The sequence below is a fragment of the Gopherus flavomarginatus genome, chromosome 12 (genome assembly GCF_025201925.1).
Source record: "Gopherus flavomarginatus isolate rGopFla2 chromosome 12, rGopFla2.mat.asm, whole genome shotgun sequence".
In the NCBI taxonomy this organism is placed as follows: Eukaryota; Metazoa; Chordata; order Testudines; family Testudinidae; genus Gopherus; species Gopherus flavomarginatus.
In genome coordinates this window covers 18,005,151-18,028,230 of record NC_066628.1, presented here as the reverse complement: position 1 = coordinate 18,028,230, position 23,080 = coordinate 18,005,151, and the positions used below count along the sequence as shown (strand labels likewise).

General features: G+C 45.6%; 1 pseudogene; it reads left to right on the top strand.

The window, feature by feature from the left end:
* The window catches only part of LOC127032109 (olfactory receptor 12D2-like), a 44,935-nt pseudogene that overhangs the window by 416 nt on the left and 21,439 nt on the right, over positions 1-23,080 (top strand).

Below are 23,080 nucleotides of genomic sequence, written 5' to 3'. Positions count from 1 at the left end.
CTGAAGCTTCGGCTGCAGCTGGGAGCCCCAGGGCCTTTAAATCCCCCACGCAGCTATGGCAGCCGGGTTCGGGCATGGATTTAAAGTGCCAGGAGCACCTATGCTGTGGGGAGACTGAGCCTTGCCAAGCGGGAGCCAGGATTTAAAGGGCCCGGAGCTCCAGCCGCTGCGGAGAGCCCTCAGCCCTTTAATACCCTGCCCCAGTCTGGGTGCTGGAGCTGTGGGGCGGCGGGGGTGGGGGAGGGAGATTTAATGGGCTCTGGGTTCACAGCAACCGCAGGAGCTCTGAGCCCTTTAATTCCCATCCCAAGCCCAGCTCCTGGAGGTGCAGGGAGAATTTAAAGGGCTCTAGGCTCCCCACAGCCATAGGAGCTCTGAGCCTGAGATGAAAGTAAGCCAGTACGGCATAGCGGCAAGAGCCAGTACGCTGTGCCAGACCGCACCGGCTTCCTCGGTGGGGATTTAAAGGGCTCTGAGCTCTGGCGGCTGCGGGATCCCTCCTCCCCTCCCACCGCAGCTCCGGCAGCCAAGCTGGGGCTGGGAATTAAAAAGCTTGGTGCTCCCCACAGCAGCAGGAGCTCCGGGCCCTTCAAATCCCGGCCCCAGCCTGGCAACGCTCTGGATCCCCGGCAGTGGGAGCTCCGGGCCCTTTAATCCACACCCAAACCTGTCTGCCAGAGCTGCGGAGGAATTTAAAGGCTCTGGGCTCCCTGTAGCTGCGGGAACTCTGAGCCTTTTAGTTCCCAGCCTCAGCCTGGCTTCTGGACTTGCAGGGGGTGTTTAAAGGTCTCCTGACTTCCCACAGCCGCGGGATATCCGAGCCCTTTAAATTTCAGCCCGAGCCCGGCTACCGGAGCTGCAGGGGGAAATTAAAGGGCTCTGGGCTCCCCGCAGCCATGGGATCTCTGAAGCAGAGATGAAAATAAGCCATTACCGTCCAGTATGGCATACCGGGAAGAGCCAATATGCCGTGCTGAACTGCCCCAGCTTCCTCAGCAGGGAATTTAACAGCTTGGCATACCGGGAAGAGCCAATATACCGTGCTGAACTGCCCCAGCTTCCTCAGCAGGGAATTTAACAGCTCAGAGCTCCGGCGGCTGCAGGGAGCTCAGAGCCCTTTAATTTTCCCCCGCAGCTCCGGCAGCTGGGCTGGGGCCAGATTTAAAGGGCTTGGTGCTCCTCGAACCCGGCTGCTGGAGCTGCGGGGGAAATTTAAAGGGCTCAATGCTCCCTGCAGCAGCCAGAACCCGGGGCCCTTTAATTTGTCCCTGAGCCCAGGGTTGATTTAAAATCCCTGGGGATCCCAGAAACAGCTGATGCTCCAGGACCTTTAAATCTTGAGAGGCACCGCCTCTTCCAGTTGAGGCCACGCCCCCTCAGGATTCCAGCTGTACCCGTAAGTCCTAGAAGTTAATTTCACCCCTGCTATAAACTCGTTAAATCCTGGCCCTATACCGGCTTCCTCGGCAGGGATTTGAACGCTCTGTCTCCCCGCAGCCGTGGGATCTCCAGGCCCTTTAAATCCACACCTGAACCTGGCTGCCAGAGCTGCAGGAGAATTTAAAGGGCTCTGGGCTACCTGCAGCCGCAGAAGGTCTGAGCCCTTTTAATCCTGGCTCCAACCCAGCTGCTGGAGCTCCGGGGGGAAATGAAAGGGCGCTGGGCTCCCTACAGCCGCGAGCGTTCTGATCTTTTTAAATCCCTGCTGAGGAAGCCCCTTTATCGTTCCACGAAGAGAGATTTGTAGCCTGGCCCAGCTGCTTTAGCAATACTAATGCATTTTTCTTAGATCGCTTCTTCTTGTTATCAAGCACCTGCTGAGCAACAGACTCTGAGCTCTTTGGTGTTTCTGGGAGTTGCAGTTACATCCTGTCCCTGTTCTGACAGAAACAGATTGATTTTCACTTTTAGTATTCAGCTAAGTCGGTTCTTTGAAGAAAAGGCTCGTTTCAGCATCCAGTAAGCGAGTTGCGGTGGGTCATTAGGCCCCCAGAGGATACAGTGGTCACCAGTGTTCTGAGTGAAGCATCAGATTTTTCCCAACTCTCTTTAGAATGCCGTTCTTTTAGCCCCCTGGCCTCCCAGGAACACAGCGTCCATCAGTTTTCAGAATGAAGCATCAAAGTCTTCCCAAATACTAGAATATAGGGGAGCGGTGATGAGCGTATGGTTTTAGGAGAATGGTTTGTCAGTCCTTGGCATTTTATTCACAACCCCTAGAGCGTGTGCTCCGGGTTTGTGAATGTGTGTGGTTCTGCGCACGGTCAGAGCCCCTCAAGCACATGCTCCGGGTTTGTGAATGTGTGTGGTTCTGCGCACGTTCAGAGCCCCTTGAGCGCGTGCTCCGGGTTGGTGAATGTGGGCGTTTTCTCAGGGTTTGGTGTGGCACTGGCCGCTGAGGAACTGGAGTTGTAGTTGTGTGGTTGTTTTTTTTTTACCAGACTCTTGTTTTGCCCTTGGGTTGGATGGATATGAGGTTTGGACTGCCCGGATGCTTCATCTGCACTCTTGAGCTGTTTTTCATTGTTAAAGGTCTCAAAGCAAAGGTCTCTTGGATATTTGGTGGTTCTGGAGGAAGTGTCCTTGTAGCGCTGACTAAGCATTGTCAGAAAAGTTGCCCATGCCTAGGAGGGATGGGGGGAACCATTACAAAACTGAACTTTACCATCTTTCTCTCCCACACCTATATATTCACTTAAAATACAAAACTTCGTAGAACAACCCAACCAATAAGCAAAATATATTTACTGTGCTTCATCTGTCCATGAATCACTGATGCTGCTGAATTTTCCCTTTCAGCTGTATCTTTCCCATTTCTTCTGAGCTTGTCTTCCCTCTGCTCTAAGGATCCCTCAAGTTTTCACCATACTGTGGAGCAAACAGCATTATTATAAAATACATGAAAGCATCTTGTAAACTTAAAAACTAAATATTCATTAGGGTGTTTTTCTGTTTAAAAAGTCACAGCTTTAAAACAAATCATCCAGTTCAGGCTGTACCACAAACACAGGTTTTAGGTTTATTTCTGTCACGTAAAAAACAAAACAAAAAACAACAAACAACAACAAAAATCTCAAAAACATTTTTTTAAAATACATTTTGCAGAATAAAAACCAAACTGCTTTTAAAATCCATTTTAAACCACATTGTGCACAGGAAAAAAGCCCTGTTGGTTTGAAACAAATCAAGTACTTTTAAAACCCTACACCTATGCCTTGCACAGACCCCTCTCACACACAAAACAGCAGCTTCAGAAACACACCAAGCCAAGTTTGCACCTCCATGCATTTAAAAAGCCCCTGCTTGTTCTGTCCCCCAGCCATGTGTGCCTGAGCCTTTGCAGGTATCAATGAATATCTTGGGGTGTGAGTTGTTTTTTTTAAACATGTTTCTTTCATGCTTAAAGTTTGGGGTGGGGGTGTTTTCTAGAAAGAATGACCCATAGTATTCGACCAACTCCAGGGCCATATTTAATCTGTCCAATAGTGTTCCACCAACTCCGGTGGTCATATTGAAACTGTCCAATAGTGTTCCACCAATTCCAGCAGTTATATTTCAACTGTCCAATAGCATCTGCGAATTCCTGAAGTTTTATTTCATTTCATATTAATCAGAACTCATCATCCAGCTCCATCAAATTTAACCCTATGGCAACAAGGGTAAGTAATCGAAGTCACCCTGGCTATTCAGTGGGTGGGGGGTGGTTAAACCCACTCAGTTCAACAGAATAAGTCAACTCTATTGTACTCAAACACAGGTCTGAACAACCTATTTGTTTTATTGTAAGTACATTTTTTAGAATTCCGCCCCACCCCCCATGAAATATATTTCAGCTTTTTGCTGTAAATGGGTAACTTATACACACAAAACCCACAAGCACTAGGTTCTCACAAACAATTGATTTTTGACTGAAAAGACATACAGCTCCTTGAAACCAAACCGAGATGCTTCATTAAAACTTTTAGCTCACTTAAGGGCCAAAGGCCTTCTAAGAGAAACACATAGTCACAAAGCCCTTTTCAATAGGGCTTTTTTTTTTTAATTTACAGCTACCAAGTTTTCTATCGCGTGTTTGTCCCCTCACCATTCTCTAACTGAATCCGTTTAGATTCTTTAAAAATAGTCTTTTCCTTAAGCACGGACCTGTAACTTTTTGTGTGGACTAGACAGCCAATAACACGCCATGTCATAGAAAAATGACCCCATGTTGTGTTTGGATCAGAATCGCCCAAGGCTCTTTTATTACGAGCATGCTTGGGGAGGGGACCAGCGAACTGGCATCCCCGAATAGAGATTTTTCAACAGCTTTTGTAGCAAAAAAACACAATTAGTGATACACACGTCCTTGTTCACATGATTGCCGTAACTGGAGAAATGCTGTGCAATTGAGTAGAGAACCTCACTGTGTTTTAAAGAAAATGAACCTGAAGATGCCTGCAATTTTTCCACTGCAGCTGTAAGCAGGTTATTTTCTTTAAAAGAAGGTCAGGGGCTCCTCTGAATTGCACGGCATTGATCAAGGACCCCCGTTGTGCTACATATTCTTGGGTTAGGCACAGATATTGCATAGCATAACCTCCGGCAATAACGGTGTTTAATCAGCTTTCCAAACCCAGCTCAGCACATAGGCCCCAGAGCTTGTGGTTTATATCCACTGAAGTCCAAGTCACCCAGTCCTGAGGTCGTTGGCCTGGTGCATCTATGACACGGCCCTCAAGATCTTCACAAAGCATTTCCCTAAGGCAGTGCTTAAGGACAGCATAAACAGCAACGTGTACGATAGCCTGCGTGACTTTTTTAGGCTCACGATGAGGCATTGGCTCAGTTAGTTCTATGTCAAGCCTCCTCCAAAAAACCTCATGGCCATCATCCTCAGAGTCCTCTTCAACAATTTGTATCGGCGTTGAGCAAAACCAAGGTGGGCCCGGTTCATCTTCCCTGCTTGATGCAACACTCTCCAGGGCTTCTGGGCCATCTAGAAAGGCATCTTTGAGCTGTTGAGAGCTTTTCAGAACAGAAACAGTGTAAGCACCCCCACTGCTTGTTTTTAGATTTACACAACCCCTGGTTCCTTACCCATTAAGAAGTGATTACCTCTTAATCATTCATTTACCTCTGTGATGTCTTTTCTGTTCACCTTGTCCACCGGTGACACTCCCGAGCCTCAGTCGCACTCCACCTCTAAGGGGATGGACAAAGAGAGACCACCATGCTCATTGGGGTGTCTCACAAGAATTGGGTTTTGGATTCGGTTTCTGGTGTAGCCATCAAAGGCTGGCCCGAAGAGCTCCCCTCGGTCGCTCCCTCCTCCTCCTCCTCCTTGGGACTGTCGCTGATGTAGCGCTTTCTCCGCGGATGGTCAAATACCCTCGGGGCTAAAACAAAGACTGAAGTTCTCACGGGGGTGGTAAAGGAGTCCGTTTCTCATTTCCATGATTTCTGAAACATGTATCCTTGGTAAGAGATGGCCTCGTCTGTCTGGTGCTGGGACTTATTTGGTAATGGTGCTGCACTCTTATCGGCAGAGGGTCTTGGGAGGAGTTCTTAGTGGGGTCATACGACCCACTTCTGAACAGATCACCCTGCCCCAGAGTTCTCCCTGATTGGTCAAAATCTCCTCTTAGGGCAGTCCTATGGTGTCAAAACCCATCCTAATTGGTAGATGGCAGTGGGAGGAGTTCTTAGAGGAGTCACATGACCCACTTCTGGACGGGCCACCCCACCTCGGAAATCTCCCTGATTGGTCAAATCTCCTCTCAGAGTGGCCCTTCTGAGATGAAAGTCATCCTGATTGGTAGAGTGTGGTGGGAGGAGTTCTTAAAGGGGTCACATGACACACCTTGCTTCCAGTCATATGGCAACCTTGACCCCGGAATTAAAACCCTCCATGGGGCGGGACTTCTGGTGACAGATGAGAGGGACTAAGGGGTCAACAGGTAGGGCTTGGGAGAGTCAAAAGGAGGGTTAGGGTTTGATTGATGGTGACGTTCCTTATAAATACCAATATTATATGGATACCTCAGAAAGAAATGTGGACTTGTTACCTCTGGACCAAGACTATGAGTGCCTTATTGACCTACCACCTTGATTGAAAGTTGCTTTTCCCTGTTTTTAAACATTTTTTGGGACCATAATTAGTGGATCTCCCTGTGTACAGTCATGAAAACCATTCCTAAGAGCAGGCCTTTTTTTGAAAGAAGAAATTGGGACTCTGCTATGGCTCTCTTTAGACAATCAGCTTCTGAACAAAGTGATCATTTAAAACCATTATTCTCTGCTGGAATCCCACAATTGTTGGCTGACAGGAAATCTGCAAAGGGTTTCATCAAACTTCATCTGCAAGGATTTCTAATCTCACCCTCGTTTGGGCAAGGGACAAATGGATGACAGATTTCAAAATGCATCATAGATATTTTAACAGTCTGATATGCTAATTGAGCTAACTAACAGTCTCCTGACCTTGGAACACTTCTTCAGTGATGTATTTGGGGACAGTGACATCTATTTGGGTGACATAAATCTCTTTTTGAAGAACCCAGAGCAGCAAGCGCAGCACATCCAAACCTGCAGAGATTTCAGCAGCATGGTCTCGACACAGAGCTGGAAAGCAGAACCTCCAGCCAATTCTCCAAAGAGTTTTTGGGGTACATCCTCTCCCCAGAAGATGTTACCATTGATCCAAATGGTAGGAGAGGATCAGATGAGGAGATGGTCTGAGAGAAGAAGCGTGGGCTAGGCTGTGTATTTGAGTTTGGAAGGGATCAAGAGAAGGGACTGGGCTGTTAGATGGCAATGTGAGGAGCGAGGGGGGTCAGAGATGGGGGCAAGGCATGAAAAGTTCATCTACTTTAGATCAACTGTGGCTGAGAATCACTGGGTTGAAGTGACTGAAACCTCTGAGCTGGGGCTGGCCAAATCCTCCTCCTCAGATGGGAACGTCCCAAGAGTCTGCAGAAGCTCAGCCTCTGAGGTGAATGCTGTGGCCCTAACCTCTCTCTGCTCTGTACCTCACAGGATTCCAGCCAGCTGTTCCAATCCAGGAGGGAAACTAAGCCACCAAAGTCTCCCAGCACCTGTGCAGTGAAGTGCCACTTAACCCCGCTGTGATGTAGAGACGTTGCCCTGGCTGGTTACACAGGGCTGGATTTCACCCCTTCAGAGTGTAAGGAAATAATTGGCTGAAGGCCTTTTTCTTTTTGACGTCTGTCTAGTGGGAATGAAACATGGGGATTTGTAACCTGTTTCGCTCCCATGCCTGGTGCTTCAATGATGCAGAGAAGTGCTGATCCATTGGTTGATTTCCCCAGAGTTTAATCTGCTGCCTTCTTCTCTTTTAATAGGTATTCTATGGCCCCCCCGTGTGTCATATGGGCATTCTTGGGGGTGCAGATTGCATCAGACCTGCACCTGAATAAATAATAGGGACTGAAATACGCAGACACTAAAGTTCTGCAGTTAAATTCTCAGAAACCTTCCTCTGCAATGTGGGAATAAGATTTTGCTTTGAACTGATTTTTCTTTTTAAAAAGTGCTGAGCAGATGCTACCCTGTAAGAAGAGGAAACAGAAGCAAAAACTGACAGACTGTTACTAAAACCAATGAACAGCTGCAGAGAGTGGAGACCCGGCAAAGCAAACAAATGAATACTGTGAGTAAATAACCTGAAAGCAAATGGGGAAGAATACCTCATCTGGGTAATTGTGGCTCTTAGGACTAAAATCAGGTTCCCGGTACATAGCCTGGCTGAGATCATCCCTTTTCCCTGGATCCCAGACCTGGGATTCAAATGTCATTCTCTGTATGGTGTCCTTATTTTTATCCTAGGAAAAGGATCCCCAAAGGAGGTATAAGGATCCGGGACTCGAGTGTCTACCAGAAGCTTCAGCCACCTTCAGAGGTAGAAGTCACTTTCTTTCCTACAATGCCACTCGTTCTCTTCCTGCTCTCCAGATCTGCTCCCTCCAGCAGGACAGAGACACCCGTTAACTCCCCGAGACCTGATTTCCTGCCATTCAAGGGGCTGGAGGTTTGCATTGTTCCCACCCCCTCCATCTGAGACTTTTCCTATGGGAATCTCCCTAGAGCAGGGGAGAAATCTGTTCTTCCATTAGAACCAGTCTGCTCAGTAAATCCACCCACACTGACCTCATCTCAGCTGCTTTGTTTATCCACGATTAGTGATATTTTTGGAAAACCCTTAGCATTTCGGGGTGTGAGGTGGAGCAGAGGATGCAGGAGCACCAGCAGATTCCCCTGAAGAACACCACCCTGTATCTCTCTGGTCAGGTTAGAGCTTGCCATCCGTTGCGGAGGTGAAGACTGGATAGGAGCTGCTGGATTGACCTTGTTATGCCATGTCCTTGTGTAGATGAAGGACCTACATCTCAGGGATGGCCAGCAGCAGATGTAACACATGTGTTTAGGAATGGGCTAAATAACCTACATTGAGAGGTAAGTAAAATCATGGCCACATGTAGACATCACAGGAATTGGTGGGGATTGACCCAGAGTCCTTCAGCACAAGCCCCTCTCACTCACTGTCAACAAATCCAGCTCCACCCACTAGACCACACCCCATTCCAGAGCCCCAGAACCCAGGAGCCCTGATTCTCAGACCTGGGCCTCACATCACAAGACCAAACCTCCTCCCATTATGGGCGCTGTAGAAGGGACAATTGGCAAAACCCCCTCTACATTCCCCCTGTCAAAGACTGTGGCCATGGGTGACAAGTGAATGAGCTGAGATCTCCCCTGTGGGAATCAGAGGGGCTGCACATTTGGGGTTTTGCAGGGATGGCCTCTGGCAGCTATTGACAGAGTGTTCCTAGGAGGAGATTTTCCTTCTGTATCCAAGGGTTTCTGTTCCCCCATATCTCAGCCGCTCAGCAGAATGTGGGATAGCCAAGTGCTGATGGGCTAGAGGGGTCCCAGGAGTCATTGTGCAACAGGGGCAGGGTCTGCAGTCACCTTGGGCCAAACCCTGTGCTCCAGACAACCCAGGCTGTTTCCCTGGATTGCAAAGAGGACTTTGGCTTGGGGAATTGGTGCTGGTCCCTGTGTCCACAACTGGGATGTTTTCATAAGACTACTCCATGATCCAAGAAACGCCATGCAAGCAAGGGGAGAATGGACATTAGAGAGCAAGGCCGGGACCTCTGCGGGGCTGCTGGAGTCAAACATCCACAGCCAAAAGAGAGATGATGGGAAACTCGCTTCGATGGCTGGCCACAGCCGCAGCAACTGTCTCAGAAAGCTCTGCACATGCCCCAGTCAACAGAGACAGGACAGACAGCCACACAGGGAGAGCCTGTGTTGCAATTAGCAAGTCACGTTTCTTTCAGTGGATTATGCTGCCCTGACCATCTATTTCCTGCAATGTGCGCATCCAGCCTTCCTGGCTGACCTCCACAGGAGTTAGGTTCTCCATGCCCACAGGACAGGGCTGGCCTTACCATAGACTCATAGACTCATAGACTCTAGGACTGGAAGGGACCTCAAGAGGTCATCGAGTCCAGTCCCCTGCCCTCATGGCAGGACCAAATACTGTCTAGACCATCCCTGATAGACATTTATCTAACCTACTCTTAAATATCTCCAGAGATGGAGATTCCACAACTTCCCTAGGCAATCTATTCCAGTGTTTAACTACCCTGACAGTTAGGAACTTTTTCCTAATGTCCAACCTAAATCTCCCTTGCTGCAGTTTAAGCCCATTGCTTCTTGTTCTATCATTGGAGGCTAAGGTGAACAAGTGTTCTCCCTCCTCCTGATGACACCCTTTTAGATACCTGAAAACTGCTATCATGTCCCCTCTCAGTCTTCTCTTTTCCAAACTAAACAAACCCAATTCCTTCAGCCTTCCTTCATAGGTCATGTTCTCAAGACCTTTAATCATTCTTGTTGCTCTTCTCTGGACCCTCTCCAATTTCTCCACATCTTTCTTGAAATGCGGTGCCCAGAACTGGACACAATACTCCAGTTGAGGCCTAACCAGCGCAGAGTAAAGCGGAAGAATGACTTCTCGTGTCTTGTTTACAACACACCTGTTAATGCATCCCAGAATCACGTTTGCTTTTTTTTGCAACAGTATCACACTGTTGACTCATATTAAGCTTGTGGTCCACTATGACCCCTAGATCTCTTTCTGCCATACTCCTTCCTAGACAGTCTCCTCCCATTCTATATGTGTGAAACTGATTGTTCCTTCCTAAGTGGAGCACTTTGCATTTATCTTTATTGAACTTCATCCTGTTTACCTCAGACCATTTCTCCAACTTGTCCAGATCATTTTGAATGAGGCGAACTGAGGCGGCTGCCGCAGGTGCCAGACTGTGGGAGGATGCGACTAGGACCCAAAGTGTAGAAAATTGTGTCTGGTGCTGGTGCATATGTTTTCTCTCTGCTCGAGATGCACAGAGATGGTGGAGTGCTGTGCTGCAGGAAGGAGGGCAAAAGAGACATAACAGGCAGGCAAGAGAAAAGGAGAGAGGGAATAACAGAAAGCAACAGGAGCTGCAGCGAGAGAGAAGAGGAGGAGCCTCTTGTGTACCTCTCGAGCACCCTCAGGAGCCTGGACTGATTCACACCAGCTTCTCAGGGACCTTCCTATTTCCTACTGCTTCCCTGAACCAGCTTGAGGAGAACAGGCAGTCAACTGATGTAGTAGGAGCCAGTTAGGCCCTTAAGAGGCTGATATCTTCCCTCACTCAGACCCTGCTACCAGCCTGCTTATTTGTCCCCTTCAATGGAGTGTTGAGAGCCACTCTAGCTGGCACAGAACAGCAGCCATGAGTGAAAGAAGAAAATGCCCCTTGGGGCAGCATTCAGAAAAAGAAAGCAAGCAAAGGAAGCTTTTCTATCTAAGCAGGAAGGAGCTCTCCTGAGATACATAGACACCAATGTTCACGCTGAGCCTTCCGGCCCCAGTGAGGATGTGAGTGGTGAGGAGATGCCTGATCTTCCAGTTAGTCAGAGTGCAGGTGACCTGGGAGCTACTGCAGCATCCATATCTCCATCTCAAATGGATGGAACCATGCACATTCCTGAAGAAAAGTGTAGCTCATTGAAGAGTGTGGTGGAGGCACAAGAAAAAGCTGCTGCTGAGCTTAGTTCCTTAAGTCTAGATGATCCAGGACTGTGGACTCACTTGAGTAGTAGCCTGAGGGACTTCCTTGTACTGCATGGGCCACAGGGAGTGAAAATTTCATGTTCTCCAAAGACAATGAAAATAGAAGTTTCCATCCAACACATTCCTGGTGTGAAATCCCCGATGGTGACAAAGTGGAAAGGCCATGGCTTAGGTACTCAAAAACCCAGAATGCTGCATATTGGTTTTATTGCAAACTCCTCAAGTCTAACGTTCCAGCCACATTGAGTTCTACAGGAACAAAGGACTGGAAACGTCTGGCTAGAAATGTGGCATGCCACAAGAAGGCAGGGAATCACCAGAGAGCATTCCATAGGTGGAAAGAACTTGAGATGAGCCTAAGGTTAAAGTCCACCGTAGATGACGAGCATCAAGAGAAGATTGCATCAGAGTTCTGAAAAGGCTCCTTGCCATTGTGAGAGGGCTTGCTACCCAAAACCTAGCGTGGCATTTCAGATCAGCTGCATGTGCCAAACAATGGAAACTTCTGTATAGAACATCCGCACCACACAACTTCCCCAACCCACCACCCTTTCTTTAATCATCATAATAAATCATAATAAATAAATGACTATTCCTCAGAAGAAAGAAAGAATGTCCTAGTTCTTACATCTTCTGCTTTCTTTGTATGTGTCAGTCTTCCTTAGATCATAGGGGTTTTGTATCAGGGAGTGTCCTTACTTTCTCTGTCTTGTAAAGCGCACACTAGTGACACTGACCAGATAAATAATGGAGACATCACGCACACACAAACAACCAAGCCCTTTGTCATGAAGAGTGTTCTCCTCAGTAAAGCAAGCTATAAACATTAGGAAATGCCCAGAGGACTAAAAGGCAGCAAAGTGAAGCACTCTCAGGTTAGGAAACACCAGAATGAGCATTGGATGTGTGAGTTAACTCTGCAGTAAATGAGGCAGGGATCCTACAGGCAACAGGCTCCTTCAATACACAGCCCCAGAGCAGAAAACCCTGTGCACTGAATAACGAAAGGGGTCCCATGGAAAAAAATACTATGGGATCATGTCAATAAAGTCTGCATCATCCTGCAAATGCACAAAAGGACTGAACGGAGGGTGCCTGGGCAACACATCTTTGGACATTTGCTAACCTGAGAATGCTTCACTTTGTAACCTTTCCACCCTGTTTAAAAACCTTGAGTTTGTATTTCCTAATGATTTTATTGATGAAAGCAAACGTGAGTAACGTTAAATGAAGGTTTTTTTTTTGTTAATTTCCTTGGGTTTTTTTAATAGAAAGAAAATCTTTTCTCTCTGTGCTATGTAATGGGGTGACCCCCCACCAGCTCCAGCCTGGAAGGGGTTAGAAAAGCCCTGCAGTGGGCTGGGGCTGGACAAGGTAAAACCCTGGCTGATTGGGGGAAGTGGCTGCATCTGGGGCCATGCCCCAAACTGAGCAACAGGGCCTTATAAGAAGGCTAGGGAAGCCAGAAAGATCAGTTTCTCTCTGTCTTTACAGGGAGAAGGGCCTGGCTCCAGGGAGCTAGAGGCAGGGTACCTGAGTGGAGCAGGGTTCGGGAAAGGCAGAGGAGCTGGGGCGCTCCAGTCTGGAAAGCCCCAGGCTGCGGTCTAGCAGAAGGCCAAAGGACCCTGGGGATTGCAGAGGGCAGCCCAGGGTAGACCAAGGCAGCAGGTCCAAACCCTCCTTGCCAGTGATGAATGGCTGATACTGCAGCCTGCCCCAGGGCGTGGGGGCTAGACGATGACTGGCAGTAGCCTGATACTGAGGGGTGGTGGGGATAGTGGGTGGGGGGTTACCCTGAGACTGAGGGGTTATTGCCAGGGGGCAGCACCCCTGCTAAAGGGGCACCGGGTCCTGGGAGGGGCACGGGAGCCAGAAGACCAGCAGATCACCAGCCTGCAGAGGGCGCTCCAGAGCTGGAATGAGCTAATTCCCAGAAGTCACCAGCAGGAGGTGCCGTGGGGGTGAGTCTGCACCTATACAAGCTGTGTAAATAATGAAGCTCTTACTCATGCGTTGGTTCAGTCTATATTTTATTGCCATTGTTGTCTTGGTGAAAATCCCTGTTTCACCACTCAGTGCTGTGCTGCTCAGAGTATTGAAAGTCATTAAATTAAACTGCATTAAAACAAAACTCATTTTATGCAACTTCAGGGTCAGTGAAAGTTCTCAGCTAAAACTCTGAATATGCAAGAAGCAGAGAAACAATATCCAAGAAAAAGAGCTGGAATTTTGCATCTTGGTTTCACTTAGGCCTCACTGAGGACAGTAGCAAACACCTGCCCTTTGCGAAGGAACACAGCACCGTACCGCAGCACAAACCCCACTGAGCACAGCAGGGGCTGTCCTGGTTATCCAGCTCTGGCCTGTTTCATTACAAACTTCCTGTCTGTGATGATGTTCTGGTAACAAGGGGGCAACCAGTTGTCAAAGGCAGCTGTCGCCACGGCAGCCAGGGTGCTAGTCATTCTCCCCAAGTATGAAAATGAACCAGAGGTAGGGAGTGCTGAATGGTGGGTTATCTCTGATAAGGCTACTGCTCAGGCAGCACCAGTGAGCAGCAAATGTGTGGTGTGTGTGTGTGGGGGGGGCAAATGGGAGGTTTTGGCAGTGCTCCAGTTTTCACAAGTTTCCTACAAAAGCCAACAACATAAGTACCCAGAATACACATTAATGATGATTCCATCCGCATGATAATTAGTTTCTGAAATTTGATACAAATCCTTCATGGCATGTTTCTAAACAAGGGTTCCGAAAAAGAAGAGACCTTGAAAAACAGAAACCTTGAGTTTGTATTTCCTAATGATTTTATTGATGATGCTCTGGTGTATTTGTGGATGTGTTAAAATTGAATACTGTGACTTTAAATGTTGGGCAGGGTTCCTGGGTGTGCTTGCATGCTAGGGATTTTCTTTGGACATTTGCTAACCTGAGAATGTTTCACTTTGTAAGCTTTCCATCCTGTTTCAAAACCTTGAGTTTGTATTTCCTAATGATTTTATTGATGAAAGCAAACGTGAGTAATGTTAAATGAAGGGTTTTTGTTTGTTAATTTCCTTGGGTTTTTTAATAGAAAGAAAATCTTTTCTCTCTGTGCTCTGTAATGGGGTGACCCCCCACCAGCTCCAGCCTGGAAGGGGTTAGAAAAGCCCTGCAGTGGGCTGGGGCTGGACAAGGTAAAACCCTGTCTGATTTGGGGGAAGTGGCTGCATCTGGGGCCAAGCCCCAAACTGAGCAACAGGGCCTTATAAGAAGGCCAGGGAAGCCGGAAGATTCAGTCTGTCTCTGTCTGTAGAGGGAGAAGGGCCTGGTTCCAGGGAGCTAGAGACAGGGTACCTGAGCGGAGCAGGGCTGGGGAAAGGCAGTGGAGCTGGTGAGCGCTAGCCTGGAAAGCCCCAGGCTGCGGCCTAGCAGAATGCCAGGCGTGGGGTCTAGACGATGACTGGCAGTAACCTGATACTGAGGCGAGGTGGGAATAGTGGGTGGGGGGTTACCCTGAGACTGAGGGGTTACTGCCAGGGGGCAGCACCCCTGCTAAAGGGGCACCGGGTCCAGGGAGGGACACAGGCACCAGAGGACAGGCAGATCACCGGCCTGCAGAGGGCACGCCGGAGCTGGAATGAGCTAATTTCTCAGAAGTCACCAGCAGGAGGCCCCGCGGAGGTAAGTCTGCAGCTCTACAAGTTCTTACTCATGCATTGGTTCAGTCTACATTTTATTGCCATTGTTATCTTGGTGAAAATCCCTGTTTCACCACTCAGTGCTGTGCTGCTCAGAGTATTGAAAGTCATTAAATTAAACTGCATTAAAACAAAACTCATTTTATGCAACTTCAGGGTCAGTGAAAGTTCTCAGCTATAACCTGAATGTGCAAGAAGCAGAGAAACAATATCCAAGAAAAAGAGCTGGAATTTTGCATCTTGTTTTCACCTAGGCCTCACTGAGGACAGCAGCAAACACCTGCCCTTTGCGAAGGAACACAGCACCCTACCACAGCACAAACCTCACTGAGCACAGCAGGGGCTGTCCTGGTTATCCAGCTCTGGCCCTGTTTCATTACAAACTTCCTGTCTGTGATGATGTTCTGGTAACAGGGGAGGCAACCAGTTGTCAAAGGCAGCTGTTGCCATGGCAGCCAGGGTGCTAGTCATTCTCTGCAAGTATGGAAATGAACCGGAGGGAGGGAGTGCTGAGTGGTGGGTTATCTTTGATGTCACAAGGCTACTGCTGAGGCAGCACCAGTGGATAACAAATGTGTGGTGTGTTTGTGTGTGTGTGTGTGTGTGTGTGTCGGGGGAGGCTTTCCCAGTGTTCCTGTTTTCACAAATTTCCTAACGAAGCCAACAACATAACTACCCAGAATACACATTAATGATGATTCCACCCGCATGATAATTAGTTGCTGAAATTTGATATAAATTCCTCATGGCATGTTTAGAAACAAGCATTCCGAAAAAGAAGAGACCTTTTAAAACTGAAAATGTTGATGCTCTGGTGTATCTGTGGTTGTTTTAAAATTGAATACTGTGACTTTAAATGTTGGGCAGGGTTCCTGGGTGTGCCTGCATGCTAGGGAGCTCGATAGGGCAGCACACAATCGAGGCATAGCAGCAATGAGTCAGCAGGTACCCAGTGAGTTGTGCCTCTCTGTTGTAGGCAGTAGCTTGCGTTCTCTCCCTCTGAATTTTGGCTTCTTACGTGTTATTGTTCTGGCTCCTAAGAAATAAATCAGTGAGATTTTGCGAATGTGCAGGAAGAGTATTTTTTGTTTTCTCTAACTTGTCTGCTTGTGTGCCACAAACCATGAAAGGCACAATCTCTTCCACACTAAAATAAACTTATGAAGCCAAATGTCCTTTTGAAACCAAAAATGGAACATTTCATTCTGGGAAGGTTGATCTTACTGAAGCACTTCACTTTTCCTTTCCCTTTCACAGGGAGGAGCCTAAATTAGGTTTCCCTAAATCCATGGTTGAAATAGTGATGCAAAGCCTCCCTAGAAGCCAAGCAGCTCAGAAAGAATGGGATGATCACAATACAGTAGAACCCTGTTTATCTGACCCTCCATTATCCAGTTGTTCATATTAACCCAACAACCAGCACACACAGGTCCAGATGTGGGCAATCTCTCCAATGGTCCCTAGATGGCACTGCAACCTGGCACATTCCCATTCATCCGATTATCCGACGTTTTGGTTAACCAATCTGGCCCTGGTCCCAACTCGATGGGATAAAGGGGGTTCTGCTCTCCTTGTGAGCGATCGTTTGATGCAGGGGATCTGCTGCTGGTGTTATTCCTCATGGAAAAGTACAAATTGCAGAACTGATGGGAGGGGCCTTCTCAGCAGGTAGGAAGGGGTCATGCTGTTACCTGCAATGTACACAGGCCCGCAGCAGGGATGCACCTTGCAATGTGCATATAAACAGGTTAAAAGTGCATCACAACAATGAAGCTGTTGTCCAGATGATATTCTGTGCAGAGGATTGTAAGGCAGCCCCTGTTCCTGATCTGAGGCCTGAATGGATTTCAATAGGAAGTAGAAACTCAAATCCCTTTAAAAAATCTGGCCTTAAGTGATTTTCTCAAGATCACAAAGGAAGTCTGCAGTGGGGGCGGAATTTAAACTCAGACCCCTCAAGTCTTAGGCGAGTGCAGTAACCTCTGGCATCCTTCCTTTCTCCTGTGTGCATCTAATGACGTGTTTCTGGTTGTCTAACCCCAGACATAACCAGGTCTCTGTCTGTCTAGCCCAATAGCAAAACAACCGTCTGTCTAGCGTCTACCTGTGTGTCCCCGAACAGAACCACCTGTCTGACTATCTATCTATAAAAACACCTCACCGTGTGCACCTTCCTTTATTTAATTGTTCAGTGATTTGGCGGAGGGGAATGGGGCTGTGGTAACTGAGATAATAGGGGTGGCAAATGGAAATAATTACAGTCTGAGCATCTTCTCTTTATATCATCTGCTAAGTTAACCAACGTAGTTCAAAAAGTAGTGGAACAAGCAGGGGGAGGTGTCTATATTCCAGAAATCACATATCAGTGCATAAATGAGAAGCTGTATCACAGTTCCTGGACACTGTTTTTCAAGGGAAATGGCGCCTTCCTTCATTATCGTGCTCAAGTTCCATTTCCATATTGTTTTCTCCTGTAAGTCACGATGACAGAAATTTCTGCACAATGACTTAATGAGCGAGAACCAGCTCATATCTGCACTCCAGTACCAATCAGAAAAACCAGTCCCCATGTTTGCATACACCGAGGAATAATTTTCTGGTATATTGTCCTCCTCAGCCAATGCAAAATGCAGCCAGACCCACCCATCCATCTCTCTACGTGGGATCCTACCTGAAATCTCTTTAAAGGTAAAATTATCAAGCCAAATCTTGAGCTGCTATAAATTGGAATAGCTGGTGGACTTTTCATTCATTCATTTTGGGTTAAAGTCTTGCAAATAAAAACTAAAAACACAGTAAACAATATATTTGCATGAATATTTAATCATTTTCCTGAGATATAAATCTTCTGCACAAACTGGTCTTCTTTGGCTGCCTTTTATTACAGCTCCTAGTTTTTTTCAGATTTGCCCATCTATGGTCATGAACAAAGTCACCAGTAACAAAGTTCTTGCATTTCTCCATGAGACAAAGAAACACCAAAAATAGGAATCAAAATTTCCATATGTAACTAGAAGCATAAAGTCACACTCATTTGGAAGCCCCATTTCCTAGTAATGTGGCTATTTTGGTACTAGATTTCTACAATTCTTTACCTTATCAATGTGAAAAATTAAAATGCGCGCGCACACACACACACACACACACTCTCTCTCTCTCTCTCTCTCTCTCTCTCTCTCTGTTGGGACTAATCACGTTTCACCATAATAGGAAACCACCAGAGAAGTTCAAAAGAAAAAAACATTAAATTAAACAGACAACTGAAAAATAAAGGATATTTTCCACCAAATGGAATATTAATATATTATTATATCAGTTATCGTTTCCAGGTTTCAGAACTGCTCCTAAAACATCATCAACTCTTACCTCGTTGTAACAAGGTGATATCCAGAACACTTTCAAATGCCGTGTTCCCTCCTAACTGGGATGTAATGTAATGTGGGATAGAAAAGAATTTAATTCAAGAATCATTTTCAGGTAGAAAGAGCCAAAATTGCTAGTAAAGTGAAAACATCTCATCTCTAAGTGAATCACACTAATACTGCAGCTATTTAGAGAAAGTGAACAAAAAGACAACGGCAGAGGAAAAGAATGACTTTAAAAAGAAGGAGGTGAGCATTGTGGAATTTCCAAAGGCTGCTTGCTTCGCAGCAATTGACAATTGCAAATGTTTTTTTTTCCAAGTCAGCATTTTAGAAATGCCAACCACAAACAATGCAAAGTCGGCAATTGCAAATATAACTTTCTTCTTATGAAACTAAAAGGCCAGATGTCACCACAGCCACCTGATCTATGGCCGGGGGGGGCGGTGCTTGAAGTGGTAGATTTAAGCCTCATATTAGCGCTGTAGCTCCTTTCCATGATTAAACCAGAAGCTATGCTATTTAGAAGAAGTCAGTTAAAACCACCAACTAGGAATAAACTCTGATAAGTTCAATAACCAGCATTCTTGTTGAAATCAGTAAGATTATGTTCACATTGGTTCACTATATATTAATTAAGGAGATATGAATGAAGAGCAAAGTTAAGCAGCGAGAGCTGAATTAAAACAATGGGTGAGACCCTCATGCCTGCTTTGGCTTCTTGCACAGCCTACAACTGGAGTTCTGCAGTGGGGCAGCAGAGGCAGCAAGTTAGTTTGGAAAACCTTCCACCTCCAAAGGAAAGGACCCTAATTAATACTAAGTAAAACATCTCCCTCTCTCCCGTGCTCACATGCAGTATCTTATCATCCTGTACAACCTACAGCTACAAATTTCTATAATTTACCATGAGTGAGTGAAGACAGTGGGAGGACCAGCCTGTCCTTCTCAGAAGATAGTTCTTAGCAGAGTCATAAAGCAGCTTCCTAGAGAATACCCACTGATCTCCACCTAAAGGGTCACAATGAATTGCAGGTCAAGCAGCATCAAGAAAGATGATTCCCTTGGAAGCTAGGTGGGTCTCGACGTTCCTGTTCCTTCTCCTGCTTCAAACTAAGAAGAAAACTCAAGTATGCAAGAGACATTTCATTCCATTACACTGCTCTACAGCCAAAATGCTTCTGAAATAAATGTAGTCCAACTTTACCAATTCTGGGTCGCTGAGAACGAAAATGGTGCTTAAAATTGTTGTTTGGCTCTAGTTTTCAAGATATGCTCTTGGGTCAGTATATACGACCCTTGACTTGGGAATGGCGGAGGATAAGTGAGTTATAAAGGGAAGGGATCTCAATTTAAACTAGAAATGACGAAAATACATCTTTGACTGTATCTATGAATAAATCTATGACTGGGTTTGGACAGTACTTGCTTTTGAGGCAAAACAATGAATGATGCAATCTGAAGCTGGTATTGCATCATACATGATATGAATTGCATCATGTTATTCCTAGAAGTCATGGATGATGCAATCATAACGAAGCTTACATCACTCTGCTGAACAAGTTGCCCTATATCAGCTCTAGAAATCATACAGTGTCATGTTCTCTTATTTGTCAGTGTTTGATTTTGCAAAGGGACACATTTCTGTTTAGCCAAAGTGAGCAGAGATGCCTCGTACTTGTGTGAACAGTGCAGATAGCTTCTGCTATGTTTATGGTGAAGTGACTTTTGCATCACAAAAGCGCAGTATAACCACTATGGTTAAGAAAGCCTATCACCTTTCTTTTGGCTGCAAAATTGGAGATCAGGACAAGAGGTGGGCCCCACACTTATGCTGCAAGACTTGTGCAAGAAATCTTTGCCAGTGGTTGAACAGGAAAAGGAAATCTATGCGTTTTGCAGTGCCAATGATTTGGAGAGAGCCAACAGATCATACCAGCAATTGTTACTTCTGCATGGTACCTCCAGTTGGGAAAGGTGTGTCAAAGAAGAAAAATGGACCGTGCATTAAACAAACATTCCATCAGCTATTCGCCCAGTACCCCACGGAGAAGGACTGCCGGTTCCTGATGCACCAGAATCATTCTCACTTGAGTCAGACGAGGAAGAGGAAGAGGATGAAACTTCTGGTCCTGAACCATCAATATCACAAAACCCACATTTTCTCCCATCCTCCTCCTCTGAACCACACCTCCTAACACAAGGTGAACTGAATGACCTTGTCAGGGATTTGGAACTACGCAAGAGTAAGGCAGAGCTGTTGGGCTCCAGACTACAGCAGTGGAATCTCTGGCCAAATGGAGCCCATCAATGCTTGCAGACTATTGCTGGACAGTGACAAGAGATGCTCCATTTAATGAACACAAGAGACAAGCCAAGAAGCACCAAGTAGACACTGAATAGGACTAAACTATGTATATAATAAGCTTTTTGCCTTTTGTTTCATAATAAATTTTATTTATATAACTCTTTTACTGATTTTTAAAGTGGTACATAAACAGGATAGCTGAAATATTATCATGTAAAGCAACCATAAACACATGAAAAGACCTAGGTTTACAATTTATGATAAACTCTACTATCTACACAATATACATAGACATAAAATGTAAAAACTTAAATATCTTAGAAACAGTAGCCAATCAGTTGTTTTAATTGTCATATTTGAATTCAGCACATCAAAATACATAATAAATAGCACATTTTATCTCTGAAGCAGATGACTTCTCAAAAATTGTAGACCAGTGTAATCTCTTGTAAAGCTTGTAAAATGAAGGAGTAGTTTTGTTTTACAGCAGCCGCTGCTTCTGCTCTGCATGCCCATCTTGTGTTTGACAGTGACTCCAAAGTCTTCAACTGGGATCCTACTTCTTGTGAAATCTTCTCCATTGCTGCATGTTGCACAGGACTCCTCTCCATGAAGGCATGAAGAGTCTGAATAACACCAAAAAAATCAAAGATAGTTCTGTTTTGTTTACTTGAAGTGCATGCACCTACTAGGACGAGGTTCAGACAATGTGAATAGCAGTGTACATTGTAACAGTGTATTTCACTGTTTCTTTCTTTACATTTCATTTGAACTCCCACAGTACATCCAGACATAGTACATGCTCCATCAAAACAGACAGACATCACTGATGACCAATCAATTTTAAGAATGCTAAGGACGTCATTTAACTGGTAAAAAATAGACTGAGCATCAACTGTTAATAGTCTCTGAACAGACACAAAATGTTCAACTGGACTATATTTTTCATTGTCAAAATAGCGCACTACAAAGGACATTTGTTCATGTTGTCCACAGTCAGTAGTGTCATTGGCAATTATTGAGATCATGATTCCATTTAGTGAAGACACAGTCCTTTGTTGCACAATGTTGTGTTGTTGTTGGATGCAATTACTTAGATAGGTAGCGTTTTGAGGAGATTGTTCCACATGCTTTGCCATTATGGGATCATTTTTTTTGGAGAATATTGACAAGATTTAGAAATAAACCTTTCTCAAAACTGTCAGCTTTTTCATTGTGACCCCTGAATGGTCTCCCTCCTTTTGCCAAACAGAGCACAATGTAAATCAGTCGCTCTACTACACTTATGTTATGGCGCCATTTTTCTTCTTGTTTAGACAGATTAGCCTGCTTGTACTCATCCAAAAATACATCGATAGATTTCCCTACATTAAAAGTTGACCATGAAGAACAGTTCAACACGTGAGATTTTGACGGCTGATAGTTTTAAAAACATTCGTTAGCCATATGCCAGTTTCTGAATCCCTTATCAATAAATGCTGGATCAGTGTGACCTTTGTTTGCTGCATCATTAGAGGAGAAGAAACGTCAATAAAAGCAAAATGTTCCATCCTTTGAGGGACTGTATTCCAACCACCTATAGTTTTCATACCATACTAATGATGGTTAACAATATGTTCTGAATAATCATACTAATCTCCTAGAATGTGTTTATCATAACCTTAGTCCCAGATTTGGACCTTAGCGTCCAAAATATGGGGGTTAGCATTAAAACCTTCAAGCTTAGTTACCAGCTTGGACCTGGTACTTGCTGCCACCACCCAAAAAATTAGAGTTTTTTGGGGCACTCTGGTCCCCCTGAAAAGCCTTCCCTGGGGACCCCAAGACCCAAATCCCTTGAGTATCACAACAAAGGGAAATAATCCTTTTTCCCTTCCCTCCTCCAGGTGCTCCTGGAGAGATACACAGACACAAGCTCTGTGAATCCAAACAGAGTGACTCCCCTCTCCGTTCCCAGTCCTGGAAACAAAAAGCACTTTCCTCTTCACCCAGAGGAAATGCAAAATCAGGCTAGCAAATTCAACACACACAGATTTTCCCCTGATTTCTTCCTCCCACCAATTTCCTGGTGAGTACAGACTTAATTTCCCTGAAGTAAAGAAAAACTCCAACAGGTCATAAAAGAAAGCTTTATATAAAAAAGAAAGAAAAATACATACAAATGGTCTCTCTGTATTAAGGTGACAAAATACAGGGTCAATTGCTTAAAAGAATATTAAATAAACAGCCTTATTCAAAAAGAATACAAATCAAAGCACTCCAGCACTTATATTCATGCAAATACCAAAGAAAAGAAACCATATAACTTACTATCTGATCTCTTTGTCCTTACACTTGGAAACAGAAGATTAGAAAGCAGAACTACTTCTCCAAAGCTCAGAGAAAGCAGGCAGACAGAAAACAAAGACTCAGACACAAACTTCCCTCCACCCAGAGTTGAAAAAATCCGGTTTCCTGATTGGTCCTCTGGTCAGGTGCTTCAGGTGAAAGAGACATTAACCCTTAGCTATCTGTTTATGACAGTGTTCACACACATATCCAGTGTCTGTTGCTTCTTAGGAGTGCCTGTGTGTTGGCAACGCTAGTAATATTTTTGCCAAGGTCA